This window comes from Ambystoma mexicanum, chromosome 3q, assembly GCF_040938575.1.
Source record: "Ambystoma mexicanum isolate Mex_15411 chromosome 3q, UKY_AmexF1_1, whole genome shotgun sequence".
NCBI classification, from domain to species: Eukaryota; Metazoa; Chordata; class Amphibia; order Caudata; family Ambystomatidae; genus Ambystoma; species Ambystoma mexicanum.
In genome coordinates, this window is record NC_090926.1 from 1238381008 (window position 1) to 1238406720 (window position 25713).

The following is a 25713-nucleotide window of genomic DNA, read 5'->3' on the forward strand; positions in this document are numbered from 1 at the left end:
ATCTGTTGGCAGTCTTCATGACCATCAGTCTGGCTTCAGAGCTGCCAGAAGCGCGGAAACTGCTCTCCTGAACATCCGTGAGGACCTGCTCTCAAACCTTGACTCTAAAATTCCATGTGTTCTCATTCTGCTTGATCTCTCTTCTGCCTTTGATACTGTCAACCATACAATCCTGCTCAACCGTCTCCGTGATAACCTGGGTATCACTGGTCAGGCTCTGGCGTGGCTGACCTCTTTCCTCTACAATCGACCCTCCCAGGTCCAACTATGGTCTTTCCTCTCTGACATCTTTTTCTCTACCTGTGGTGTCCCCCAGGGATCTAACCTCTCCCCCTGGCTATTCAACCAGTATGTGGCACTTCTCGCCCACCGCATCGCCGCTCTCTGCCCCAACTTTCAGTGCTATGCGGATGATAGCCAGCTCATTTTCAGGCTACCCTCGGCCTCCTCTTCTCCTTCCCTCATCTCTGACTGTCTTTCTGCTATCCAGGACTGGTGTGCCACCAATGACCTCTGCCTTAATGCCAGTAAGACTGAGATTCTACTCATTGGCACACCCACTCCCTCCTTCCCTGCAGCTCTCTGGCTGGCCTCCCTTGGCCCTCTTCCTGTTCCTACCTGCAAGGCAAAAAGCCTCAGGGTCATCTTCGACTCCACACTCTCCTTCTCTCCTCACATATCCGACGTCTCTAAGAAGTCACACTACCAGCTACACCTCCTCAGAGGTATCCTTCCTTTCCTCTCCTTCCCCCAGAAGCTCACTGTCTCTAGAGCCCGGGTTCTCTCGAAGCTGGACTACTGTAACAGCCTCTATCTGAATCTGCCTGCCTCTACTCTCCGCCCTTTGCAACTCATCCAGGACAGGAGTGCGAGACTTGTCCTTGGCCTCAAGCCCAGGGACCTTATCTCTCCAGGACTGAAATCACTACACTGGCTCCCAGTGGCTGCGAGGATAAAGTTCAAAACCCTCTGCATTGTCCACAAGGCCTTCTGGGGCCTTGGGCCAAAATCCCTTCAACTCTCTCTTCCAAAATATCTTCCTTCTCGAGCTCTTCGCTCATCCGCCTCCAACTCCCTCAGGGTCAGCCGTTTCTCCAAGCAACGAGTTGGTGGGAGATCTCTCTACGCTGCAGGGGCCTCCCTCTGGAACAGCCTTCCTGCCTCTCTGAAACTTGAGGAGAACCATCTCTGGTTCCGGAAGCACCTCAAAACCTTCCTCTTCGCCTCCGCTTTCTCTCCCCCTTTCCCCTGCTAAAGTTACTGAAACTGCACTGAATCTGCAACTGGACCACTCACCGTTCTCGGTCCTTGGCCCAGCCACTCTCCACTTGCACTGCCTCCATGGCAACCCCTGCACTACGGGACTGTGTCTGTATCCCTACAGCTCCCCTTCCCAGCACTTGTCTGCACTTACTCGCACTTGCCACGAGCTGGTCCTTGTTATTTTCCTGTATGCTATTAACCCTGTACTGCTCTTCCCCCTCTTCCTTCCCCTTGCACTTCTCCCTTTCCCCTCTACCCTTGCACCTGCGCGATCTGAATGACACCTGGCCTAGTAGGATCGTTGTCTGTCTCCCCTTGTTTCCCCCCCTGCCTCGTCGCGCCTTGAAACACTTGTGTATAATCGCGTTACAAATGCCATGCCATATCATATCAATCCACCTGTACTCTGCTTGCTTTTCCTGTTGTAATGCCAAGCTTAATAAATAAAGGTTTAAAAAAAAGAAAAAAAAGAAAAGAACTACAAGAGTTGACTAAAGTGTAGTTGCTGAAGCCACACAGAAACACAGAGGCAGCATGAGAGAGGCGATAAGGGAGTGAGACCCAAAAAGAGCAAACAGCAGAAAGAGAAACATGTAGGGAGGGGTGTGGGACGCAAAGAGCAGGCATGAGGAAGTGTAACCCCAAATGTAGGGCAAAACAGAGCAGAAGAGCAACACCACTGGGGTGCTTGGGCTTTACACCTTGCACACCCGGCAAGATTCTGGGCAGCCAATCACATAGCATAGGTCCCCTCCAGGACGTTCTTGAAGGCAGCTCCAGCAATAAGAACTGTTGCCAGCAGGGGTGTCGCTAGTTCTGGAAAAGACCCAGGGCTACCCTGATGTCGAAACTGTCGGGACGCAGGGCTAGCTAGCCTTTTGGTTACAGCTCCTGAGATTCTATCTGGGACTACAACCAAAAGACCCCTCAGCCCCCTTAGCAGCGCCTCTGGTTGCCAGACATGTACGGGTGAAAGCCCCACACATGTTCATTTACCAAATCTATGCCTTCTTCCAAGGCAATTAAACGGAATAAAAAAAAGAAAAACCTTTTAAAGCTTAATTTACTGCCGTGATGTCTGATAGTTTTACACACACAATAGGTTTGCATTTAAGCAGCTATTCAAATGTTCTTAATATCATGCATATCAACCTGCTGGAGGTTTGAGGCAAACCCTTACTGAAGGCAGGGCACTTTATCACACAATGGGCCTCATTACACGGATGGCGGTAAGGATTTACCGGTACCGGTAAAATACCGGTACCGGTAAATCCTTACCGCCTTACTACGAGGTCCCTTTGCGGGTTGGGGGATTTAACGCCTGCTTTTTGCAGGCGTTAAAAACCAACCCGCAAAGGGACCCAGGGAGCTAATTATGGTACCGCAATTTGCGGTACCGTAATTAGCGCCTTCCCCATTCCCATTATGCCCTATGGGGCAAAAATGGGAATGGGGAAGGGCAATGGTGGAAGGGGGAATTACCGCCCCGCCAACCTTGGAATGGGGCGGTAATTCCCATTTCAGCCAAGGCGGTGCCGGTATTTTACCGGCATGAACCATGGCGCTAATAACGCCATGGTTCTCCGCCATCCGTGTAATGCGTCCCTTTTTTCAATATCTTAAAGTGCTGAAAGTATAGTGGTGTAAAACAGAGGAGAGTTTTCAGGCGCACAATACTTTGTACTCTGGGACTTGTAGGTTTCTATTCAGGCAGTGCGAAAATATAGTTACAATGACACACTTATAACCTAACATATTTATAGAAGTATAGATTGGAAGGTTACTTTCCTGTACAATGTGTGCACTTTGAAGTAAACTCTATAAAACAGTATTATTGTAATTCTTTGAAGCCAACACGTAAATATGTGTACCAATTACTGCTCACAGGGTCTGTGGTCGAGTGCCTCAAATGTAGAGTGGTTTAAATTCCACTCTCACTGGTTAACTAAAATGTGTGATCCTGGGTACATAGTTTAATGTGTTGTTTCTGCAAAAATTGAGAGCCCTGAAAGAGATTCACTCCACACTGTTTGAAAAGTTCCTCCCATACAAGGTAGGTTCTACCCACTTTCATGGCTGCCCACTCACCGGAAGCCAATAATCGTGCAATTCCGCTCATACCTTCTCTGCTCATGCATTTCCAGTGAAGTCCCAGGATGCATCTGTCAATGCTGATTACAGCTCTAACTCTGCTCTTCGCCGAAGCCCGGAGACTCCGGAAGGCGGCTGTTCTCCGTGTTCGCCTGTACGCTGATATTATTTACATTTTATTTCGCCTTGTGGCACCGGGGTTTGCGGAGGTATCCACCTGTATAGTATAAGGCAATCAGTAGAGGGAGGAGAGGTTGGAAGAGGCGGCAGTGCTCCCCCCAATTGTATGTGGGAGCTGAGGGGGCAGAGGAAAAGTGCATACGGGCATGGTGGGGGCCAAACTCCGACGTAAGAACGAAGTGAATTGTTCACTTGCAAGACGAAACCGTGCCTGAGAAATAGGGTTTTGCTGAAATCAGCCTGTGAGCAAACATCACACAACTCCTTACACAGTTCTATGTTGTTTCATCCCCAGTTTTGTTTACAATGTGTTTTTTGTCGAAACCTTAAAAACGCATCAACATTTTGTTTTTATATTTGGGGTGGGGGGGTTCCCTCCAACTCCCACTCCCTATTATATACTCCATACTTTCCAACCCCCCTACTTTTTATGTCCCCTTACCCAGACCTCCCGCGCCCCCTATATTGTTCGATGAGTTTTTAGTTGAAACATTTTCGGCAAAAAAATAATCGAAAATATACTGGCGATGAAAAAACCGTGTACTCATTGCAGTGCGACAGGGCTGATTCATGGAATTACTTGCGCTGAAAAACGGGGATCTGTGCGCCATTCTGCCCGCAAATCCCTGTTTAACAAATGAATCAGCCATGTTTTCATGGACAAAATGGGGCTCTTCTGATAGAAGCCCCCAAGGTCGTTATGGTACTAGCGGACCTGTCTGAAACCCATATCATTTGATGTGACAGGGGGACATATACATTGGGCCTCATTACACGGATGGCGGTAAGGGTTTAGCGGTACCGGTAAGGGCACCAGTGCCGGTAAACCCTTACTGCCTTACTACCAGGTCCCTTTGTGGGACCCTGCCTTAACGGCTGGTTTTACCAGCCGTTAAGGACGGCACCCGCAAAGGGGCCTCGGAGGTAATTACGGTACCACAATTTGCAGTGCGTAATTACCGCCTTCCCCATTCCCATTGAGCCCTATGGGGGCAAAAATGGGAATGGGGAAGGGCCATGGTGAATGGGGAATTACTGCCCCCACACACCTTGGAATAGGGCGGTAATTCCACCATTCACCATGGCAGACTCAGTAAAATACTGGCGGCAACCATGGCGATAATAGCGCCATGGTTACCGCCGTCCGTGTAATGAGGCCCATTGTGACCAGGACTTCAGGCAGCCTTTATTTCATGCCGTGCACCTGCTCCTCGTTGGGGTTGCTTGGGCCGGGCAGAGCTCTTACCCACAGGAAAAGGAGGCAACCTCTTTGCTTTTTCCTGTTGAACTATGATATGTGTTGTTGCATAGCACAACCTGTGCTATTTTCCTGGTGTCTTGGCACTTTGGGATCCCCAAAAAGAGATGGTAGAGGCAAATCTTGGAGGACTGTGCAAAGATAGGTTGTTTGCAGAATGTGGACATATGAAGACCTGGAAACGCAGGGCTCTGGGTGTTGTGTATGTTTTAGATATTTTGAGAGTTGTCTGAAACAGTGGTTGATGTATGCTCCAAGGTGCTAATGTAAATAGTTTGTGTTGCGATATCTGGCCACTGACCACAAAAGTTATGGGTGGAAGGTTTCGAATGAATCTAAACCACTGGCAATTGCTCTGGGCAACCTTCCACACCACTGTTTTTTAGCCCGTCTTCGCCATTGCAAAAGGGGACCAGCCATGTGCAAATCAGTCAGCAGCTGCCGCCACCGAAGGTAGCAGCCCAGCCCGAACTGCTAGGCCAGGTCCCCTCTGCACAGAAAACCAAGCAACCCCAGACATGTTTGATGTATGCTCCAAGGTGCTAATGTAAATAGTTTGTGTTGCGATATCTGGCCACTGACCACAAAAGTGATGGGTGGAAGGTTTCGAATGAATCTAAACCACTGGCAATTGCTCTGGGCAACCTTCCACACCACCGTTTTTTAGCCCGTCTGCGCCATTGCAAAAGGGGACCAGCCATGTGCAAATCAGTCAGCAGCTGCCGCCACTGAAGGTAGCAGCCCAGCCCGAACTGCTAGGCCAGGTCCCCTCTGCACAGAAAACCAAGCAACCCCAGACATGTTTCGGCCTTGTTGGACCTCCTCAGTGAGGTGCAGCCTGGTTCCCTGTGGCGCAGCGAGCAAGAGACCCACGTCGGGGCATACCCTCTCTCACAAGGAGAAACAAACTGACCACAAAAGTGATGGGTGGAAGGTTTCGAATGAATCTAAACCACTGGCAATTGCTCTGGGCAACCTTCCACACCACCGTTTTTTAGCCCGTCTTCGCCATTGCAAAAGGGGACCAGCCATGTGCAAATCAGTCAGCAGCTGCCGCCACCGAAGGTAGCAGCCCAGCCCGAACTGCTAGGCCAGGTCCCCTCTGCACAGAAAACCAAGCAACCCCAGACATGTTTCGGTCTTGTTGGACCTCCTCAGTGAGGTGCAGCCTGGTTCCCTGTGGCGCAGCGAGCAAGGGTCCCACGTCTGGGCATACCCTCTCTCACAAGGAGAAACAAACTGACCACAAAAGTGATGGGTAGAAGGTTTCGAATGAATCTAAACCACTGGCAATTGCTCTGGGCAACCTTCCACACCACCGTTTTTTAGCCCGTCTGCGCCATTGCAAAAGGGGACCAGCCATGTGCAAATCAGTCAGCAGCTGCCGCCACCGAAGGTAGCAGCCCAGCCCGAACTGCTAGGCCAGGTCCCCTCTGCACAGAAAACCAAGCAACCCCAGACATGTTTCGGCCTTGTTGGACCTCCTCAGTGAGGTGCAGCCTGGTTCCCTGTGGCGCAGCGAGCAAGGGACCCACGTCTGGGCATACCCTCTCTCACAAGGAGAAACAAACTGACCACAAAAGTGATGGGTGGAAGGTTTTGAATGAATCTAAACCACTGGCAATTGCTCTGGGCAACCTTCCACACCACCATTTTTTAGCCCGTCTGCGCCATTGCAAAAGGGGACCAGCCACGTGCAGATCAGTCAGCAGCTGCCGCCACCGAAGGTAGCAGCCCAGCCCGAACTGCTAGGCCAGGTCCCCTCTGCACAGAAAACCAAGCAACCCCAGACATGTTGCAGCCTTGTTAGGCCTCCTCAGTGAGGTGCAGCCTGGTTCCCTGTGTCGCAGCGAGCAAGGGACCCATTGCAAAAGGGGACCAGCCATGTGCAAATCAGTCAGCAGCTGCCGCCACCGAAGGTAGCAGCCCAGCCCGAACTGCTAGGCCAGGTCCCCTCTGCACAGAAAACCAAGCAACCCCAGACATGTTTCGGCCTTGTTGGACCTCCTCAGTGAGGTGCAGCCTGGTTCCCTGTGGCGCAGCGAGCAAGGGACCCACGTCTGGGCATACCCTCTCTCACAAGGAGAAACAAACTGACCACCAAAGTGATGGGTGGAAGGTTTCGAATGAATCTAAACCACTGGCAATTGCTCTGGGCAACCTTCCACACCACCGTTTCTTAGCCCGTCTGCGCCATTGCAAAAGGGGACCAGCCATGTGGAAATCAGTCAGCAGCTGCCGCCACCAAAGGTAGCAGCCCAGCCCGAACTGCTAGGCCAGGTCCCTTCTGCACAGAAAACCAAGCAACCCCAGACATGTTTCGGCCTTGTTGGACCTCCTCAGTGAGGTGCAGCCTGGTTCCCTGTGGCGCAGCGAGCAAGGGACCCACGTCTGGGCATACCCTCTCTCACAAGGAGAAACAAACTGACCACAAAAGTTATGGGTGGAAGGTTTCAAATTAATCTAAACCACAGGCAATTGCTCTGGGCAACCTTCCACACCACCGTTTTTTAGCCCATCTGTGCCATTGCAAAAGGGGACCAGCCATGTGCAAATCAGTCAGCAGCTGCCGCCACCGAAGGTAGCAGCCCAGCCCGAACTGCTAGGCCAGGTCCCCTCTGCACAGAAAACCAAGCAACCCCAGACATGTTTGATGTATGCTTCAAGGTGCTAATGTAAATAGTTTGTGTTGCGATATCTGGCCAAACAGTGATTAACAGGATTGTGGAGGGTTGTGTTGGTGCATCTGTGATGGGGCTAGTTTGGTGCGTAGTGAAATTAATTGTAGAGAAATGGCTTGTTGGGGTCTGTACTTTCCATTGTGTTATCATGTGCTGTTTCAGCGTTAAAGTCAACTCAATTATTATTATTATTATTATTATTATTAGAGCATTTATTGAGCACAGACCCAGCTTCAGGAAGCAATAGGAAAGGCCTTGCAGGACACGGCCGCGGTGTTGAGCGACGGAACTGCGCAAGTGATGCTGCCCGATTATACATAGCACGCTTCGCTAGGTCCTCGCTTCCGTGCCTATAAGAACCGAGGTACGGACTGTAAAGACTGGAGGGTGTTATCTGTGTGCTTGCCCTCTATATGGCAGAGTAGAAGCACAGAGCACCCCACCCAAGATTTTCTATTTGGTAGATGTGGACCAGCAACCAAGGCTTAAGCTCTCAGTAGGTGATGCAGGCTGGTTCGTAGGTACAGTGTAGTCCCTAAGCATCCACAAAGGAACGTCCACTCACTATGTTATGGGCTAAAACAGCTCTTTATATAAAAATAAGGTGCAAGGTATGTACAACAATTAATAACACCCTTTGTGCTCTGGAAATGCTAATATGGCAAATAAATATGTCTATGTGTATTTCAAATGCATCAGCTGCTGAAAGTTAGAATGGCATAAAAACCATGCAGCAATGTGTAACAGCATAGATCAGAGGAAGGAAGGCAAACAATGGCAGAATGCTTCTTTATCTGCTAAGGCACACATCTGAGTGAGGATCCCCCACCTGGGCAACCTGTATTAAAGAGTATTAACAAGCCCAGTGACATTAATGTTTAAAAAGTCTTGTTTCCTGGTTAAAATGTTCAACCACGAAATGTACCTGAGATAGAAGAGTCTTTTCCATGGTTCATTGATGGTTCCCTCGAGAGTAACCTCCCTTTAAAGCAGGAGACATATGGCATTGAGATTCCTTGAAGGAAGATAAACACTTGCGTCGAGACTGCAGCTTCGATCTTCGCGATGCTTTTCGACGACCGATCGTGGAAGTCCTGTGAAGATGAGGCATGGGGTGCACCTCAATGCAAAGGGTTTGGTGCTGCAAAGATTACTCAGTGATGGATGTAGGCCCAGCAGCGGGCGTCGAGTGCCGAGAGATGCTTTGGGGGTCCTCTGGCCTGTCGATGTGCTGCAGCCGCAGCACTTACCCCGGGATAGCTTCAGTGATTGAGACTCGACCACGGGCTGGACTTCGGATCTTCACTTCGTGAGTGTCCTCGGGACATCTTTGTTGGCTTCTGCTGGTGGGAAACCCACCGGTAGACTTTCCTCGGTAGCCGATGACCTCGACAAAGCGCATCCATCGTGATGGCAAGTGAGCCCTTCGTTCAATCTTCTTAGGCAAGGCGGTGCAGCTCCGGTCGTGGAGCAGCCCATCGTCAAGTTGTCCCTGCTTCTGGGCAACACGATTCGACTGGCTTCCAGCAGTTACGGAAATCCTCCAAACCCCGGTCAACGTCAATGGACTTTGATGGCCTCGATGTCCTGGTGCTTTACTTCAAGATTCACGGTGGACCCCATCTCCAGTCGACAGCCTTCTGGAACTGGCTTCCAGGGTACCTTGATGAAGATCAGCTTTTGCACAATGTTCACTCGTAGCTTGGGGAGAGGTCTCCTAGACAGGTCCTCTATAGAATCAGTCCTCATCAGACTGAACAGCTTTTAGATTTTGTCGAAGAACATGCAGCAGCAATTCTTCTTCTAGCTGGGCTTCAAGGATAAGCAGCTTCAAGTTTCAACTTCAGCTTCTGAACGAATTGGGATGTGAGAGGTCCCCTGATATACACATCTGTCCCTCATATTGCTCCTTTCCTCTCTCTCTCTCTCTCTCTCTCTGGCCGCCCACCCTGGGCCCTCTTCCTCCTCCTTCCTGTGAGGCTAAGAACCTTGGTGTCATCTTCGACTCCACCCTCTACTTCTCTCATCACATATCTGACGTCTCTAAAAAGTCAAACTATCAGCTACACCTCCTCAGAGGTATTTTTCCTTTTCTCACTTTCCCCCAGAAGCTCACTGTCTCCAGAGCTCTGGTCCTCTCTAGGCTGGGCTATTGCAACAGACTCTTTCTAAATTTTCCTGCTCTACTCTTCGCCTTTTACAACTTATCCAGAACAGGACTGCGAGACTTGTCTTTGGCCTCAAGCCCAGGGATCATATCTCTCCAGCTCTGAAATCTCTTCACTGGCTACCCGTGGCATCAAGGATCAAGTTCAAGACCCTCTGCATCGTCCACAAGGCTTTCTGGTGTGTGGGACCATTTTGCCTCCAACTTTCTCTTCCAAAACATCTTCCTTCTCGAGCTCTACGCTCATCCACTTCCAACTCTCAGGGTTAGGCGCAGAGAGTTGGGGGCAGATCTATCTGCACTGCTGGGACCTCCCTCAGGACCTGCCACCCTGCCTCTCTCAAACTTGAGCAGAGCCACCTCCGGTTCTGGAAGCAACTCAAAACCTCCCTTTACGCTTCTGCTTTCTCTCTTCCTCTCCCCTGCTGATGCACCTGACTACTCCGTGCACTGGTCACCTGGTCACCCTCTGAACTTGGGCCCAGGCTCCTGCATGTCCAGTTGCACCTTGCACTGCCTCCCGGCTGCCCTAGCACTTGCGATCTGTTTCTGAAACCCTACAGTCTCTTCTCTCTGCACTTATGAGCCACCCAATGGCTGCACTTCTTTAGTTACCTGCACTGAGCAATCTGCTGGCTGCACTTTTAAGTTACCTGCACTTCTCCCTCCACCCGTCCCCCTCAGCACATCTCCCTATCCTCTTCACTGCACTTGTGTAATCTGAATGACACAGGGCCTAGTAACATCGCTGTTTTTGTCTTCCCTTCCTTTCCCCCTCCTTGTCTTGTCGCGTCTAAAAACAGTTGTGTACAGGTGCATTATAAATGCCCTATCATATCATATCATATCATATCATAACAGAGCACTTTACAATCATAGGGGGAAGAAAAAGCTTAGGGAGCAGAGAAACAGGGGTGTGGGGATCTAACAACAGGGGAATGGGAAGGCAGTAGTCAGCAATCGATCTACAAGTAACCCAGGGAGGAAAGAGTGGGGATCAGATCGCACACTCTCAGGTATGGTGGGGAGAAGACAGTGTATGGACCTAGGTGTTAGGGAGGAGCCATTCCTTGAAGAAGAGCATCTTGAGCTCCTTCTTGAACTGTAAAAGCAAGAGGGTGAGTCGGATGTTGATGGGGAGGAGGTTCCAGAGTCTTGGAGCATAGACAGAGAAGGCCTGACCTCTTTTATTCCTTCCTCTGCCGGCAGAGTTCAAGTCTGAACATGTCCCTACTTCTGGTGCACTGTAGGCCTGCAAAGATGCTTAGTTTCTCAGTGATGGTAGCTGGCGACTTCTGGATGACAGCCTTGTAGATGATGCAGCAAGATTTGAAGATGATATAGGCTTGCCGGAAGCCAGTGAAGTTCCATGAGGGTCGGGTTGATGTGTTTGAATTTGAGTCCTTGGATGAATTGTGCTGCAGCATGCAGGGCACATCTCAGGGGAGCCAGGATAGTCACCGGAAGGCCTTGCAAAAGGGCATTGCCACCATCCAGGTTGGAGAGGACCAAGGCTTGGACAGCAGATCTGAACTTTTTTTCTGGGATGAAGGGTTTACATTTCCCTGAGGACAGAAAGTTGGTGCCAGGCCGTTTGTGTCTTCCTTGCTATGTGCTATTTGACAGAGTGGTGTCTGTTGATGTCGAATCAAAGGGACTTGGTAGAGGTGGTCAGCTGGGGTGTGAAGTCCTCAAGGTGAATAGCAGAGAGCAGGGTCTGGATGTCGGGGTGTTCGATGTTGTTTGTCAGCAGTTGAATTCAGTCTAGGAGGGGTTGAGATTCAGGCAAGCAATGGACAGCCAGGACTGCATCGATGTGAGTCAGGCATTGAGCCTGTGGATGTCTTCCATTGAGGGTAACGTGAGGTAGAGCTGTCGTTGGTTAGGGTGGGATGTAGAATAATTTAGAGGTGGTTATTATATAATGTTACGTTGAATTGTATTGCGCACCGCTACCATTGCCAAACCTTGTCCAAATGACCACCGAATCACCACTGCGTACAATCTTTTTTCTTTGGAAACATCATAGATGTTGCATTTGTTTTCCACCCACACACAGCAGTTCTTTATTCATCTTTTATGCCTTGTAATGCTAATTTTTGTGATTTGTATCCTGTTATGTCAGCTTATACTATGCCAGGGCAAAAAATGTCCAGCCAATTGCTTGTGATTTCTCTAATACATTGGCACTAATACCTCATAGACTGTACCACTCAGACCTAGACGGGTTTACCATACAATGCAAATAGACATGTACCATGAACTAGCAACTACCAGTGCCAGCTACACACCACATCACAACCACGGCATCACCATACTGACAATTATTTAAAATAATGCACATGTTATCTTTAAATCTTGTCAGCGTGTAATATATTTCATCATGTTCTAATAATTTGACACTATGGGCCTCATTACACGGTAGGCGGTAAGGGTTTACCGGTACCGGTATTTTACCGGTACCGGTAAACCCTTACCGCCTTACTACGAGGTCCCTTTGCGGGTTGGGGAATTTAACGCCTGCTTTTTGCAGGCGTTAAAAACCAACCCGCAAAGGGACCAGGGAGCTAATTACGGTACCGCAATTTGCGGTGCCGTAATTAGCACCTTCCCCATTCCCATCATGCCCTATGGGGCAAAAATGGGAATGGGGAAGGGCAATGGGGAATTACCACCCCACCAACCTTGGAATAGGGCGGTAATTCCCCTTTCAACCAAGGCAGTGCCGGTATTTTACCAGCATGGACCAAGGTGCTAATAGCACCATGGTTCACCGCTGTCCGTGTAATGAGGCCCTATGTCATAGAAACGTGTGAAGCGCTCTGTCGCTTCTCGAAGCTAGGTCCGCGCTCAATAAATACCATAATAATAATAGAACGCAAAAGGGACCCCACACAACAATGTTTGCACCACTGACACAAAGTCCTTGATGGAGCCCTTCCCCCACCATTTGAAGTGTTATCCCCCATGCCTGCCTTCCCTGTGTTTCAATCACTTCACCCCTGAGATAGAGAGTACGATAAACAGAGCAGGCAGAAAAGCATGTCAGACATGGGGCCTCATTACACGGAAGGCGGTAATCCAGGGTGCTATTAGCACCCTGGACCATGCCGGTAAATTACCGGCACCGCCTTGGCGGAAAGGGGATTTACCGCCCCATTCCAAGGTTGGAGGGGCGGTAAATCCCCTTTCCGCCATTGCCCTTCCCCATTCCCATTTCTGCCCCATAGGGCTCTATGGGAATGGGGAAGGCGCTAATTACGGCACCGCAATTTTGCGGTGCCGTAATTAGCTCCGAGGTCCCTTAGCGGGTTGGTACTTAACGCCTGCAAGAAGCAGGCGTTAATTCCTCCAACCCGCAAAGGGACCTCGTAGTACGGCGGTAAGGGTTAACGGTCACCGTTGCCATTAACGGTGACCGTTAACCCTTACCGCCGTCCGTGTAATGAGGCCCATGGAGAGAAGGCAGGATACACACAGCAGGCAGGAAAGTGAGAGGCAGGTTGGAATCAGCAAAGAAAGAGAGAGGACACACAGGCATGCATGTGCAATATACAGAGACCAGGCAAAATAGTGGCCGGCCATGTTGCAAGCATACACCCCAGCAGGACCGAGAAGGCAGAGTTTAATGAGTCTCCAGGCAGAAGTGGATGAATCCTATACAGCGAGCAAAACAAAAGCGGTGATGGCTGGAAGGTTTAGAATTCATCTTAACCTCTGGCAATGCTCTGGGCATCCCTCCAGAACATCGTTCTTCCCCTGCCAAGCCATTACAGAAAGGGGAAAGATCATATGCAAATCAGGCTTGGTCCCACCGAAAAGGGACAGTCCAGTCCCAACTGCTAGGTCACATTCCTTCTGCAAAAGAATGCAAGCATACCCAGACATGTTTCTGCCTCAGGTTTCCAGCACCACGGGACAAATGTCTGGGCATACCCTTCCTATTCAGGGTGACTATAGCAAAACAAAAGCGGTGATGGCTGGAATGTTTACAATTCATCTTAACCTCTGGCATTGCTCTGGGCAACCCTCCAGACCATCGTTCTTCGCCTGCCAAGCCATTACAAAAGGGGAAAAACCATCTGCAAATCAGGCTTGGTCCCACCCCCAAAGGGGTAGTCCAGCCCGAACTGCTAGGTCACATCCCTTTTGCACGAGACCACAAGCATCCCCAGACATGTTTCAGCCTTGTTGGGCGTCATCAGTGAGGAGTAGCTTGGGTCTCTAGGCCCAGCAGGCAAGGGACCCACGTCTGGGCATACCCTTCCCACTCGGGGTGACAATAGCAAAACAAAAGAGTTGATGGCTGGAAGGTTTAGAATAAATCTTGACCTCTGGCATTGCTCTGGGCATCCCTCCAGAACATCGTTCTTCGTCTGCCAAGCCATTACAGAAAGGGGAAAGAGCATATGCAAATCAGGCTTGGTCCCACCGAAAAGGGACAGTCCAGTCCCAACTGCTAGGTCACATTCCTTCTGCAAAAGAATGCAAGCATACCCAGACATGTTTCTGCCTCAGGTTTCCAGCACCACGGGACCAATGTCTGGGCATACCCGTCCCATTCAGGGTGACTATAGCAAAACAAAAGCGGTGATAGCTGGAATGTTTACAATTCATCTTAACCTCTGGCATTGCTCTGGGCAACCCTCCAGACCATTGTTCTTCGTCTGCCAATCCATTACAGAAAAGGGAAAGAGCATATGCAAATCAGGCTTGGTCCCACCGAAAAGGGGCAGTCCAGTCCCAACTGCTAGGTCACATCCCTTCTGCACGAGACCGCACGCATCCCCAAACAGGTTTCGGCCTCAAGTTTCCAGCAACACGGGACCAATGTCTGGGCATACCCGTCCCATTCAGGGTGACCATAGCAAAAGAAAAGAGATGATGGTTGGAATGGTTAGAATTCATCTTAACCTCTGGTGTATATATATATATATATATATATATATATATATATGCGCATATATATATATATATATATATATATATATATACATATATGTACTCAGCGAGAACAGAAGCCTATTGGGCAAATAAGAGAGGAGTGAGTGTTAGAGAAATTGTGCAGCCGAGTAAAGGGGCAGTTGGAGTGCAAGAATAAGTGTATGATTCTGAGGCCAGATTAAAACATTAGCTCTGTTTCCTTTAGTGCTTTTTTCTTATTCCATTTATTCTTGTACCTTATACAAAATGCTAAACACACAGTGCCGCGTTTGCATTGTTTTTGTTTAGCAGACTAATGGGAACTGCCCACTCTAATACCTTGACTGTGGGGAATGTGCATGTCACATTCTTTGCACACACTTTCCAGCGCTAAGAGGGTGAAACACTCTTTCTAAATGCATTCACTGCTACTTGTGCTGTGCAATGTGCAAAAATAAATTACAAGCAGCACTAAAAGGGTCACTCCACTATTAAGAAAGCCCACCTTGGAAACCAATGGCGCTTCTAATTATAGACCGATTACAAATGTTTCTTTTCTTCTAAAGATTCTTGACCGAGTGGTCTGTCCTCAGGTTCAGGAGCATCGAAACACAAAGAGCACCCTGGGCAAGTGACAATCAACATTATTGGATTTGTAGGCCTATATTTTGCAAGCCATGGAGAATTGCAATATCATGTTATTGATTATAATTAATTTTTCATAATTATAATTGTTCTTTTATAATGCATATAATACTGAGTGGTTTGTAAGTGCGAGATCGGGATTCAAACCTGTGTTGCATTGCGTTGTTTTGCTACCAAGACAAACGCGTTGCCCCTGAGCTATCCTTCCTCCTCATGATGCTCTTGGACTTATCCGCCGCTTTCGATCTCGTAGATCACGTGTGAATGTAATAATAAATGATCTGGGCGAACGTGAGTATACCCTAACCCAAAACATTTTTCAATTTGTTTACTTAAGGAGGGACAGTAAACATAAAAGTTCAACAAATGAAAAACAATATGATACATACAAACCAATGCAAACAGGAAAATTATAAAACAGATAAATAGCAGGGTCGGACTGGGACAAGAAATAGGCCCGGTCACCCAAAAAAAAGTGGCCCACCCCTCGCCTCAAAAAAGTGGTCCACCTCTCGCCTCATGACCCTTGACCTTTGATGACATCACCAGAAGTGATGTCATTTGACCCTACCCCAAAGTGACATCCCAGGAAGCGATGAAACACGACCTTTCACCCCTTGACAAAACAGGAAGTGGCATTAGATAGCATTGTTCCTAAGTACACTAAATTACTGTGAATCCAAGCAGACGTTCAAGGCCAAATGATAATGGGCCTCATTACGAGTCGGCCGTGCCGGAATCTGGTGATTCCGTGACGACAGTTACTCCACTTCCGCGACCGCAAGGTATCCGTAAAGAAGGGCCGATTACGGCAATTGGGTCGCGCGCAACACACCGAGGCGGAAACGGAGTCACCACCGTCATGTAAACACCCACGCACATGGACTTTACACCACAGAAAACGGTGCTAAATCCGTGTCCGCTCCCGCCGACACGGAAACACCGGAAGCGGAAACACCAACACCGGAAGCGGAAACAGCATGACCGTGGGAAAAAAACAGAAACAGAGAGGCGGCCATTATATAAAGCACAATCCACTGCCATCCTCAGACACCACAGGTCAGATTACCTCCCTGAGACTGACAACTCATCGAATGGCATCCAGGATACCAGCACGCAGACAGCGAAAGCCGCGCTTTAGTGAGGCTGAGCTCACAGTTCTGGTGGACCACATTGTTGAGCATGCGGAAATGCTCTTTAGTGCAGATCAGCGGCGCGCTACTCAGCAACGGCCCAAGGAGGTGTGGGCGGAGGCAGCACGCAAGTGCACAGCGGTCAGTGTGACCACACGCTCTGTGAAGGACTGCCATAAGAGGTGGGATGACCTCAGGCTCTGGGTGCGCAACCTCATGACTGCACATCGCCAACACAGCACTGGCACTGGTGGAGGCCCTGCATCCCCTCTCAAGTTGCAACCGTGGGAGGAGCGCTGCAGCAGTGTCATGCACCTCGAAGGCATCCACGGCATAGGAGAGGCAGAGGCAGGAGTGAGCCCTCCTGCACATGCTGGTAAGTGCACATAGTACAAAGCCATAAGTGTGAATGGGAGTGACCCAATGGACCCACTCACAATGCCCCCCCAACAGGGCAGGAGTGACCCAATGGACCCATTCACAATGCCCCCCCACCCCAACAGGGCAGGAGTGACCCAATGGACCCACTCACAATGCCCCCCCCAACAGGGCAGGAGTGACCCAATGTACCCACTCACAATGCCCCCCCACCCCAACAGGGCAGGAGTGACCCAATGGACCCACTCACAATGCCCCCCCTAACAGGGCAGGAGTGACCCAATGTACCCACTCACAATGCTCCCCTCCCCAACAGGGCAGGAGTGACCCAATCGACCCACTGACTGGCCAGATGACAAGTAACACATCCCCAAAGCATGAACCCTGGAAATGCACACAGTGCGTGCCTGACTGGAAGCAGACACACACACACCTGAGTACATCAATAGTCACAAGTGTGTACATGAAAGTGGTAATGGATTATCATGTTGGATGCATGTGATGGACACATCTAGTAACATCACACAGTTAACAGCATGCCCTCTGTATCCCCACAGTCGAGACAAGTGACAGCGACGGCCAAGAGGCAACGCAGCGGCCACCTGCATGCGCCCAACTCAGCACTTCTGCCCAAGAGGATGATGCTAGCTGCTCCAGCACACAAGCACCGGCTGCATCAGGCACACCGGCTGCATCAAGCACACCGGCTACATCAGCCACACCGGCTACATCAGGCACACCGGCTACATCAGGCACACCAGCATACGCCACCATCCCCATGCAGGCACCCACCCTAGCCCCGGATGATGATTCGCAGCCCATCTGCACAGCTGAGGAGGCTGCATCAAGTGATGGAAGTGCCCCAGCCATGCAGGCCGAAGCAGTACAACAGGGTGAGGGGACAACATGGATTAGGTGTCACCCATCCATGGCCTACTGTTCAGCCCCCAAGAACTGCACAGCCCCATGCGCTTCCCAACTCCCTCCATGGCTGAGCCCAGTACACGCCTGCAGCACTTTGAGCAACAACAGGCCACCCTGAAGCAGCTGGTGGAAAGTCAGCTGGAGGAGGCCAGGCTGCAGTGTGAGGAGGCCGTGCATCAGCGGGAGGAGGCCAGGCTGCAGCGTGAGAGCAATGCTACATCGGTGCGGCGGCTCTCCAACTCGATTGGACGATTTGCGGCCACCATTGTCACCCTGGCACGCCATGTCAGGAAAGGGAACAATGTGCAATCCAGCATTGCTCAGTCAATGTTGGTAGCCCAGCAGGCGTTTCAAGGGCGCTTGCCTACAGTCACACCGACAGTCACCTCAGCCAGCACCACCCCACCCAGCTCTGCCACTGCCAGGACACGGAGGCGTTCTAGTCAGGTGACTGGAGCCGCAAGCAAGGACAAGGCACTGCATAAGTGCCCCCGCAAATAGTGGCATGTGGGGATGCCAGTCAACATGACATTTGGGGACACCATGTGTGTAGGGGGGTGGGTACGTTTGGGTGGTGGGGGAGGTGCATTAGGGGGTTAGTTGTTTGGGGCCTGGTTGGGGGGGTGTATGTTTGGGTGGTGGGTGGGCACGGTTGTACAGCTTACCTACCCAATGCACTTTCTTACCTGGTTTATCGAAAATACAACACCTTTGAAAAGTACCATAATGAGTGGACATCTGTCATTTCATATGCAGTACAATTAAATGGTATTTCCGGTCCTAAATTTTTATTGTCCCTACGGGTCGGCCATGTGTTTTTACACATTATTCGGTCGATCGTAGTAAAATTTGCTATGGACCCTACTTGACCTTTCGTCCACTAAACAAACGATAAATCTCAGTTTTACATAAATAGACAATTATCTCCATATTTATGGTTCTCTAGGGCTGCAAAGCACGCGGACAATATACAAAGATGGAGTGTCAAATTCAAGTTCTCAGGGATGGCTTTACACAGAATGTTGCAAAGTAAGAATGTATGTACGTTCACAGTGAAGGTCAGCTGCTTCAATTTATTGCTCGCGGGCCAGAGTGGTCCACGACTCGCAGTATAAGGTTCTATTGTTTTCTGACCTTGACAGACAGGCACCGTGCCTAAAGACTTCTTTTGAAGGAGGGTTTCAATAACGTAAGAGATGATAAGGATGAAATTTCAGAAACGAGACCGATTTTCATGTTTGTTCACTATAAGAAAGATCGTTGGTACAGACGGAGTGGTATTTAGGGACTGCATTACGCCTAGACAATGGGAAATGCAAATCTAATGTAAGTAACCCTTTAGATGATTTTATACTGGAATATATTAAGAATAGCGTAGCGTTAAAGGCCGGTTAAGTTGTACTTGTTCGTTCAATGTGGCATTTTGTACCGTGCACTATCAATGCCGAAGTGGTCCCCTGGCGATCAGGCGGCTCTTAAAAAGGCGGAGCAGAGGGGGTGGGTTAGTGGGAATAACGTAACATACTCCGTTGCACTATCCTCGCTAGCAAATAGTTTCAGGCCCAATAAATAAAATGAATAATTTTAATGAAGATCGGCTGGAGAGACTAATTTATGTTTTTAATACAGGTACATCCTTCCATACTACCAATGCCATCATTTCCAGACCCCGGCCGACGGGTTCTTCAGCTGCCAGGTGCAGCTCCATGTCAACAACTTCACCACCCTGACCATTTTATGAGACGATCGGAAAGACCAATATGGCCTTACGCGGTACTAGAGGCTAGAAGCAACATCCCAACCGTTACGGTGGTGTAGTGCCTCGTTGTTGGAACAGCCTTGCAATTATCAGTGCGACCATAGTGCTTCTTTTATAGTAAAACAACACCCTGTGTACCGCAAAGGAACAGCGCGTGACTCAAGACGAACTTTTGCGGATCGAGAGCAAAGACAAATGCGAATCGCTGAATATTCTCTAAACATTTGACGTCAAATAAATGTACTTTACCAATTGTACAATCTTGCTGTTTGCTTTTAAACCACAGTTTCATATTCCAAATTGTGGCGCGCTGTGTTGTGAGATGATCTGTGTTGTTTTACGGGTTCTGTGTGAAGTCGCGTAGAGGTCGACTGGGCGCGTTTGGCTACGCAGCCCAGTAACGTCATGGAGAGAGGCGGGAAATATGAATGCTTTGTTGATGTCAGGCTCAGGGGCGGGGGATATGATTTAGTGCCGCAAAAGCAGGTTAGCCAGGCAAAGGGGCAAGTGATAGGATTATCACCTAATGTCGGCGCACAGCAGCCTGATTTATCGTTTGTTTAGTGGACGAAAAGTCGGGTAAGGTCCATAGGAAATTTTTCTACGAACGACAGATCCATGCCTGAAAACACATGGCCGACCCGTAGGGACAATTAGAATTTGGTCACAGAAATACCCTTTATTCATTTAGTGTCATCACCATATCCCTGAAATGCTGTGGATGTGCTGTCTCTCAAAAGTAAATGCGAATCAGTGTATCCCGTGCTCGTTGTCCATCTAGTGGACCCCCAGGAGGTGGTTGTGCCATCCCATCCTCATCCCCATCCCCATCTCCGTCTCCGTCTCCGTCACCATCCCCATCTTCATCATCTCCGTCTGGGGGCATTGGAATGTTCCTGCGCAGGCACAGATTGTGCAGCATGGCACAAACGAGCGTAATTTTACCCGTCTTCACTGGGCTGTACAGCAGTGATCCGCCAGATCTGCTTAAACAGTGGAACCGGGTCTTCAGTAGTCCAAATGTCCTCTCAATCATGCCACGTGTGCGGACATGTGCCCTGTTGTACGCATCCTCATGCCTGTTCCTTGGCCTCCGTACAGGCGTCATCAGCCATGGCGTGAGTGCATATCCGGAATCTCCTACATGGGATGTAGATGTGTGAGACATGTCAGTGTTGGTAGTATCATGTCTTCATCAGATGCAGTGCAATCTTGTGTCATTGTTCATTCATGCGTATGTGTCATGCAGTGTTTTCACTGATGGGTATTAATCTTCTATGGCCATCATAGTGGGGGTTGGCAGCTGGACATTGACCAATGCATTGGTGTGCATGTGGCTTGTGAGTATGGCATTGTGCAGTGATGTGCACACATGGCAGGGTCACTCCACAGTGATGATATAGTAGATGCAGGACGTCTCATGTACAGCCATCATGTGCATTGTGAGTGCTGTGTTGCATGCTAGGTGGGGGTTTGCTGTGGCTCCAGGTGTGTGTGCCAGCGGGAGTTCAGGCTGTGTGTGTCAGCTGGCAGGGTGTGTACGGCCACACTGTGGCTACCTGTCATGTGTTGCTTTGTGAAGTTTGGGTTCTGCTGTCTATTCAGTGGATGGGCGGGGGTGATGCATGTGCAGTCGCAGCAGCCCACTCACGTAGCTCATTGCCCTGGTCACACACACACACCCCACTTACACAGGTCCGGAGCATTGGCAGCTGTACTCACCCAATAGCCATGTGCTTTGTCCAGCATAACGTTCCATGTACCGTGGCAATGTTGAATTCCGCAGTACCATTGAGTCATGGGTTGAGCCCGGGAAACGTGCGCAGCAATGTGTAATCACTTGCGTTTTCATCACATACCATCTGTACATTCAGTGAGTGGTACTGTTTCCTATTGCGGAACACAATTTCAATTGCACGTGGTACTGTCAGCTCAATGTGGGTGCAGTCGACTGCACCCATGCAATTTGGCATGCCTGCTATGGCATGGAAGGCCAACTTGGTGGCAGTCACCTGGGGGAGGGTACGGGGTAGGGCAATCTGTTCAGACACATGGCGCAACAGGGCATCCACTACCTGAACCAGGATTATTGAGAAACACGGTTGTGATAGGCCGTGCAGCTCACCGACTGTGTGTTGATAGGTACCGGTGCTAAGAAAGTGCAGTACAGATACGACCTTCAGGAGGGGGGGTGGGAGTGGGGGTGTCTATGTGGCTGCTGATGTTGTCCTCTATCAGGCCAGTGATGTACAGGATTGTTGGACGGTCCAGCCGGTATAATGTGTGGATCTGTCCTGGAGTGAGGTTCCAGGGTGAGGCCCTGATGCGTGGTATTGCAGGCTGCCTGCGGGGTGCTGCCGGCTGGACAATGGGGTTTGCCATGGGTACAGGGTCAGCTGGTTGCTGCCTGCGCCTCCTACGCCTCTGCCTCCTCCTCCTCCTCTGCAACATTACTGCCATCATGTGCAGTGCTGCCTGTTGGTTGAGTAGGCCCAGTCCCAATGCTACTAGCGCTGCTTGCATGGTTCTGTTTTGAGTTGGGCTGGGTATGGCCCTTTTGTACGCACCCAGTGGCCTGCTGGGTCCAGCTGGGCTGATTTGGTGCACCTGTGGCCTGATTCAGGACACCAGTCACAGTTTAACGTCATGTTCGCTGTGGCGGCGGTACCACCACCGTGATCACGGTTTTACCGCCATTTTGTTGTCGGTGTTTCCATGTCTGCGCTAGTTGTGATGCTTGCAGTGTTTCATATTGCCGGCAACGGAGGAGTTTCCGTGCAGGCAGAGTTTACGGGAGCTTTAAATCCGCGGTGGCGGTTGGAGGTGGTGCTATTTCCGGGTTCGCAGGTCATGATTAGGCGGACGCGGAAACGGTGCTGGTATGGTTATACCGGCTGCGTTAATTCCGGACCGGAGCACTTGTAATGAGGCCCAATGTTATCGAAAAGCACTTACACTTAAGCTCTTTTTTATAGAACAAATATGCATACAATATCCCCCAACTGTATTGGTACTCATTTATCGACCTAAGAAAAGAAAAACAAAAATGTAGAATTTTTTTTTTTTTTCATTTTATTTTTCTTCGAATCCGGCCCAGGCATGGCCAGAAACCGGCCCCCATTCCTCAGGGACGATTTCGGCCGGGCGACGGGCCGAAAAGCCGAGGGGCCAATCCGACCCTGTAAATACATAGCATAAATTCTTCATTTAGTCTACAAACGGTAAATCATGTAAATGTAGGATGGCCCATTTACATTTTCTGGGGGCCATGTAACCATCTACTTGCTCAGTCAATCAAATTGATAAACAATGTAAAAATCAACACTGTAATGTGAATAAGTTGTCACCACAACTGTGTTTCGACCTCTAGGAGCAGCTGAAACGTGCTGTTGTTGGAACAGCCTTCATCAGGATGGTCAATTGGGGTGGAATCTCATGGGGTGGGATATCCTGTGGTGGTCTACAAAGAATCAAATAAGGAACCGTGAGTGGTGGGAGGGGGGTGTATTCAGGTATTTTTACAACAAATGTATATAGCGTGCTAGCTAAAGTATTTATTCCAAAATCCCTGGAGGGGACACCAAAAAACGTACTGTGCACAGTGAATCAATGCACGCCGACATGGATTTGATTTGCTGTGTATCAAGTTTCTGGAGTACACAGTGGTGCTGTCAGTAGATGACGTCTGGGTAGGGGACTGCTACACCTGGGTGTCCTGCAGAGCAGTGGCATTGGTTAAAAAATGGTCCCAAGGGGGACAGTGCCCAAGACTCGAAATTGGAAGTCAAGTCTTACCCGTGGGTGGGACATGCAAGACTACGAGCCTCTATATATAACTGTCCAGGTACACGTAGGTATGTAAGGACCCATTTACTAACTGTTGCTAAAAGGTATACCTCATAGCCGCTCAGATGAAACCAACTGAAAACACAGGGCATCTGGAGGGTCCCGGTTGCGAGACAATACACCCGCTGTGATGCACTACTCAGATGGATAAAATCTGTGGTCCTCCACTGAGTAGGTGCAGCAGCCTAACGATTCCTAATCTCGGGGAAGGGGGGCGCATGCCCGTGTTGCACCAGTGCCCAGATAGAGCGAGCAAAGGGGGGCGTGTGCAGTAGTTATCTTACAGATCATGTAGTCATTGGTAATAAATGGAGGCAGACCGGACTCTCGGGGGGCCGGTAGAAGCGAGCGTCGGTTTCTATACAATTAAGTGTGGCATGCATCGAAAGTGGAATGCATCGGGCTAGCTACGGAGTGCCATGGCTTATCCCCCATGAACACCCCAAGAGATACATATTCAAGCATATTATGGATGCAGTCGAGGGGCAGTGGCAAGACATATGGCAGTTGCGGCTCATCACAAGTGAGTAGAACAGGTGTCGGCCAGTAGTGAGGAAACACCAGCATGCAGAAAAAAACCTCCACACCTGATAGATAGGTCGAGTGTACTGATCGGCAGCATAACACTTAAAGACTCTCCGTGAGTGGCACGATGGTCAGTATTATAAAGGTTGTCATGACAATCAGATCAACAAGGAAATTCTCACGTCAGCCATCTTGAAATGGTTTCGCAACGTGCATAAAGGGACTAATAACTAAATGCACGAGAGGTATAATTTGTTTAAAAAGCACATTTACTCCGCACTTAGTGAACTTATAAATAAATACGATGTGAAAAGGGGGCGTGGGGTCACTCTCATATAATTCAGAGAAGTCTAACCATGAAGTAGGGCAAAGCAATCTTCAGCCACATGTCACATTTTAGTTCATTGTTGGGGAGCAGTTGGGTACAGATTAGTGAAGAAATATGAACGTTGCCATAACATGTTCCCAAAATGCACTTTAAGGCAAATACTAGCGGTGTCAGTAAAACAGGCTGAAGCGGGCGCCGTAGAGCACTGATTTCTTATTTCGTTCATTGTTAAGAAATAGAAAGGTAAATATATATTGCTAGCCATGAGGAACACACAACTAGTTTATAAAATGCACATAAAGCTGCCTTATATTCGGGCACAAACCCCATGTAAGATGTGCTAGTGGTGAGAGAGGGAGTCTATCCTTTGTGTGTCTGGGCCTGGATACTGGAGTCAGTACTAGGAGGAAAGTAGACTATTCCATTCAACCGAGACATTGAGACCCCTTTGTGCAGTGTCCAGGCAGTATATGCACTTCTGTTCCAGCTTCCCTGGTTGTTTGTCTCCATCACCACCTCTCCTGTTAGATGTGAGCATCTGTAGAACAAACCATTTTAGATCTGTATGGGAGTGCTTCTTTAGAATATAGTGATCCACCAGAGGTTTGTCGGGAACTTTGTTGCGGATACAGGAACAATGTTCCGAAATGTGTTGCTTTATAGGTCGTATAGTTTTGCCTACGTACAATAATTTACACGTGCACTCCATGATGTATATCACCATCTTGCTGTTGCGGTCCGTATGTGTCTTGAAGGTCCAGTGGTTGTTGCCATAGTCAAAGGTGTGTTTGGTGTCTCAATTGGCAAGCAACGCACCGTGCGCTGTAATGTCCCTGGACCGCTGAGAGCCCCCAAGAATTCTCAAGTGTTTGCATGGTCACTGGCTCTTGATATGTATGATCTAATCATTCACGTAGGTTCTGATTTTTCTTGAAAGCAAAGACAGGTTTTTTGGACAGCGTCCCATTGTTTTTAATCAGGTGCCAGTTCTTGGTGATGGTACTTTTGACAATTTTACTGATGGGGCTGTACATTGTTATGCGGACCAGTCTTTTCAGTGGTTCTCGCACCTGGGGAGTGCGACAGATTTCTCTCGAGGTGTTCGCTGCTCGTTTTCTGGTTTGTCTCATGATTTCCTTCGGGTATCCCGTTGGTATGAGTCTAGCTTGGAGACCCTCTACATGTTGTAGAAATGTGTCTTTATCGGTACAGTTTCTCCGAATTCTGAGAAATTGTCCATGTGGAAGGTTGTTTTTCAGGCCCACTGGGTGATAACTGTTGCAGTCTGTTTTCTTGCGGAACAGTTCTGTCTTTAGTTCCGTGCCGGGCCGTGCAGGGACTTAACAAATGCGGACGGTGCATTGCTTGCCAATGTACAGACCATTGCAAGTTAATATTATGCAGCACCAGCTATCTTTTAATAGAGGGTTGTTACCGATTCAGGACAGTAGTCCATCTTAAGCCATTATTTCGCATTAACTGCAATCTGGTAATGGACAGGGATATTAATTAGAATAGAGAGGAATACCCAATCAGGCCCAGCAGGTTTCTCCTTGTCTATTTTCACAGCAGTCTAATGCTGCATCCAATAGGCACTAGGGTTTTGGGTCAT